Source organism: Halichoerus grypus, unplaced genomic scaffold (assembly GCF_964656455.1).
Source record: "Halichoerus grypus unplaced genomic scaffold, mHalGry1.hap1.1 HAP1_SCAFFOLD_169, whole genome shotgun sequence".
Taxonomy (NCBI): Eukaryota; Metazoa; Chordata; class Mammalia; order Carnivora; family Phocidae; genus Halichoerus; species Halichoerus grypus.
This window is the reverse complement of record NW_027555096.1, coordinates 10,608-15,486: the sequence shown is the minus strand read 5'-3', so window position 1 is coordinate 15,486 and position 4,879 is coordinate 10,608. Positions and strand designations below refer to the sequence as shown.

At 41.1% G+C, this 4,879-nt stretch overlaps 1 pseudogene; it reads right to left on the bottom strand.

Annotated features, from left to right (window-relative positions):
- Positions 1–1,399: 1,399 nt before the first annotated feature.
- Positions 1,400–2,828, bottom strand: LOC144380791 (elongation factor 1-alpha 1 pseudogene; annotated as a pseudogene).
- Positions 2,829–4,879: the final 2,051 nt, after the last annotated feature.

Genomic DNA, 4,879 nt, shown 5'->3' with positions numbered 1-4,879 from the left:
GTTTTTTGTTTGTTTGTTTGTTTGTGCTCTTTGCTTGGGGTCATTGGTGCAATCTCAATAAACAAGAGAGCAGTATTTTTTAAGAACTGGCTTTGCAAGCCTGCAGTTTATCTTTTAGCTAAAGTTTGCCGAGTAAAGGAGGGAGATAGAAAAAAAAGGGGGGGGGGAGGGAAGAAAGAGAAAGAAGGTGGGGGGACCGGAAATCTTTTATTATGTCTTTTCATAGTCCTCTTGGTGAAGATGGATTATTTCTCATAGTTGGTCCATCTAGAAGAGGACATATAAATCAGTAAGACTGTTCAGGAGCTAAAGAAATGTCTTGAGTAGAGGTGGAAGAGGCTTGCTATTTGGTCTTTTGTTTTCCTTAATTATAGCTTGGATCATCTGCTTGGTACCACTGCTCTTGATTAAATGTGATAGGATTGATTTAAGAGTGGTCACTAGCCCTTGAAGGGGGGAAGAAACGTTTGTGAGAAGGACTGCAGTCTTATTTGGAATATGTAGGAAAAGATGTCCCATCTCCTGCCACCTAAAACTAACCCAAAACTTCCCAGAGGTCACAATGATTGCCGTTCACTTATTGAATGTTTTAGTTATGTTCATAGATGTATTAACTCATGAAAAAGACATGATAAAGGTTTCTGGGACTTCACTTGCAGCAGTCATCACCAATGACTGTGCATATTCCTCCCCTAGTGCTAGGATGATGCCAGTTGAGGATGGAAGACAGCCTTCTGGAGTTTCTTCACTTGTTAAGCAAGTACGTCAATATCATTGATAGCTCAGGTAACTTCATAGATGACAGCATGGAATACTCAGGCATTACATCCATCCATCCACTGTGTAATTGTGTAGGCCATAGGGCTCCCCTCCGGTGATAACTGCAGTATAAAATCTATTTTGAGAGGTGATGGGTTCCCCAAAATTGATGCCTAGACTATTGGCTTCCTTGCACAGTTCCTTTTCATCATCAGGTAATAATGGATGTGTTTCACCACAGATTACTCTTCTGATTTGGTGGAGATGGCTTATAACTCTGATCTAAAGAGACAAAATAAAGAGACAAAAATCTCATTAAATTGGTGAGATTAAATGTCTTTTTTTCTCATTAAACTTTTGTTTTAATGGGTCTCAAAATTCTGTGACAGAGATTTTTGCTCAAGTTGTTTCCATTCAAAAGTACTAAATTTAAAAACTAATAACTTAAAACTGCCACACACAAAAAAGAACAAATGATCCACAAAACAGTCTCCTTTCCTTCTGAAGGTTTTATGATGCATTGTGTGATCATTAACCAGTCTTTTCCTATTAAGCTTAAATGGCCAAATGACACAAACAGTTCTGAGACTGTTCTTCCACCACTGATTAAGACTGAGGTGGCGGGTATTGGGGATAATATTCATTCAGCCTTCTGAGGTTTCTGGGTGGACTTGGTGACCTTGCCAGCTCCAGCTGCCTTCTTGTCCACTGCTTTGATGACACCCACAGCAACCGTCTGTCTCATGTCATGAACAGCAAGATGGCCCAGAAGAGGAGAGTCAGAGAAGCTCTCAGCACACATAGGCTTGGCTTGCCGGGAACTATATCAACGATGGCAGCATCACCGGATTTCAAGAACTTGGGACCATCTTCCAGCTTTTTTCCAGAACAATCATCAATCTTCTGCTTCAGCTCAGCAAATTTACAAGCAATGTGAGCTGTGTGACAATCCAGCATGGGTGCAAATCCAGCACTGATTTGGTCTGGATGGCTCAGGATAATCACTAAGGCCAGCTGCTTCCATTGGTGGGTCATTTTTGCTGTCACCAGCCACCTTGCCACAACAAACATCTTTGACAAATACGTTATTGACATTGAAGCCCACATTGTCCCCAGCAAGAGCCTCACTCAAAGCTTCATGGTGCATTTCAACAGATTTTATACTTCAGTTGTAACATTGACTGGAGCACAGGTGACCACCATGCCAGGTTTAAGAATACCAGTCTCCATTCAGCCCACAGGGACAGTACCAATACCTCCAATTTTGTAGACGTCCTGGAGGGGCAGATGCAAGGGCTTGTCAGTTGGACGAGTTGGTGGCAGAATGCAATCCAGAGCTTCAAGCAGTGTGGTTCCACTGGCATTGCCATCTTTACGGGTGACTTTCCATCCCTTGAACCAAGGCATGTTAGCACTGGGCTCCAGCATGTTGTCACCATTCCAACCAGAAATTGGAACAAATGCTACTGTGTTGGGGTTGTAGCCAATCTTCTTAATGTAGGTGCTGACTTCCTTAACGATTTCCTCATATCTCTTCTGGCTGTAGGGTGGCTCAGGGGAATCCATTTTGCTAACGCCAACAATTAGTTGTTTTACACCCAGTGTGTAAATCAGAAGGGCATGCTCAAGGGTCTGCCCATTCTTGGAGATACCTGCTTCAAGTTCACCAACACCAGCAGCAACAATCAGGACAGCACAGTCAGCCTGAGATGTGCCTGTAATCATGTTTTTGATAAAGGCTCCGTGTCCTGGTGCATCAGTGATGGTCACATAATACTTGCTGGTCTCGAATCTCCACAGGGAGATATCAATGGTGATACCACATTCGTGTTCAGCTTTCAGTTTATCCAAGACCCAGGCATACTTGAAGGAGCCCTTTCCCATCTCAGCAGCTTCCTTCTCACATTTTTTGATAGTTCTTTTGTCGATCCCACCACATTTGTAGATCAGATGACCAGTAGTGGTAGACTTGCCCGATTCTACATGTCCAGTGATGATGATGATGTTGATGTGAGTCTTTTCTTTTCCCATTTTGGTTTAGATTTAGTGGTGGTTTTCACAACACCTGGGTTCTGGTAGCAAACTCGTTGCAAAAAAGTGAGATTAAGTATCTTAAAAGGAAAAATATTGAGCAAAGAAACAGGATCTTATCTCATTGGTAGGGGAATACCAGTGGACATTTGAGTCTCAAATTAAATGTGAGTCATTTGTGGCACTCCTGGGTATATCGAAACTCATCAAAGAAGAGGTATAGTTTTCTGCCTGAGCTAGATTATGTGCAGGCTGCTCCTTCAGTAGAATCATCTGTCAAGAAGGTTTCATCACAGCAAACTAATCCCATAAATTTGGGATTAGAGACCAGGATATATCTCTAAAAATCAAGACCCTCCTCTCTGAAGGCATACAGTATAAGGGGTATTTATTATGGAAGTTATTGTTGCAGTCCTGCCCGGGTACGGGTTGCATTGTACCCAGCAGTGGTGATGAGAGAGAGAGTCCCAGCTGAGTAAGGGACACATATTTACAAAGGGACCACAGAGCCCACAGTAAGGGTGAGACAAAACAGCAGCATGACATTAACTTCACAGATGTAGGCCTGGCTTAGAAAATGCCAGAGGCTTTGTGTGTTTGGGAAAGGAGAGGAAAGGGACAGGAAGAAAAAGGAAGGAAAAACAGTATGATGGAGAGTTTTGGAAAGATCTTCTCAATCAGCACTTGGAGGTGACTCTGCGGAGATGCACAAATTCAAGCTTAAGGATGTAAATAATAAGTAGCAGAGTTAGGGTATAAAACAATGTGGTGAAGTTGAAACAAAAATCTTATTCCGTTGTCTTGGGTGGCAGGTATTCAAAATCCGAGGTCATCTACTTGTTCTGATTTTCTTGGTAAAGCTGTCTCCTTCTTGTGGTCTAATGCTTTGGAGGGATATGAAGAAACCCTCAGTTTAAAGTTTCCAGTTAAAGGAGAAATACAATCAGTCTGAGGTTGACATCTTCTCAGCTGGGACACATGAACCCAAAGATCTATTCCTTATAGCTTGACTGCAGTGTTGGTGATAAAGAGCAAGTAAATAAGGGCCCTTCCAATGAGGCTCCAGTGGATCTTTTGTTGGTATCTCTTCCGGGAGACAAAGATTCTTGGTTTTAAGTTGTACACATGCTCAGGAGACAGCTCCTCCAGAAGGGTGGCTTATACCTATTGGGAATAAGTCTGAATGTATTACATTAGTCCCTTACAGAATTTGTCTACATCTGCTTGCAACACAGTGGAGCCTAAAATAGAGGGCATTATGTCCAATCTCATTTATCTGTCTGTGAAAACTTCATAAAGTGAAAATCTACGATTGACAGAGGGAGATGATTGGAAGGCCATTGATACCAATGGGAATACCTTAGGCTGTGGTGGTTATAAGTTTTCAGAGTGTTTAGCAAGTTTTCATTTTAAAGTAGTACCACTGATTATATCTATATCTATATCATCTATATCTATATCTTTATATATATATATATATATATATATATCATCTATATCTATATCTATATCTATATCTATATATAAAGAGAGAGAGAGAGAGAGGGAGACATCCTTTCTCCTCCCTTCATAGTATCAACGATGGTAAGGGAAATGTGGCTTTTGGACAATGTGAAAGACCTTACAAAGTTCTTAATTATGGTCCCAGTAAAACAAGTACTCCCATCACTGAAAAGATAAGTTGGGTATTCCCCAAGTAGGAAAAACAAACAAACAAAACTGTAGTTGATTTTTGAACCAAGGTAAGAGCTATTGCCTTTTGGCAAGTGGATGCTTCTAGCCATCTAGGTGAAAGACAGAGGGTTATGGGAGTTGTGTAATTTCTATTTACAAATATTCAAATTGTCTTAAGGCTGTGGTTCCTGTCCATGTCCCACCTTCACAGATTTTCCAGGTTTATGAGTTTGGCAGGTGCAATATTCACTGGGGATATCCTCTTACATCCAATTAAGATTTTCCCTAATGTTACCCTAGAATAATTTTCAAGTCAGTTGACTTCATGGGTCATGGTGTGCAAGTTATCGGTTTTTGTTTTTGTTTTTGTTTTTGTTTTTTGGTTTTTTTGGTCTAGTTTTTCCGGTCTCCACTT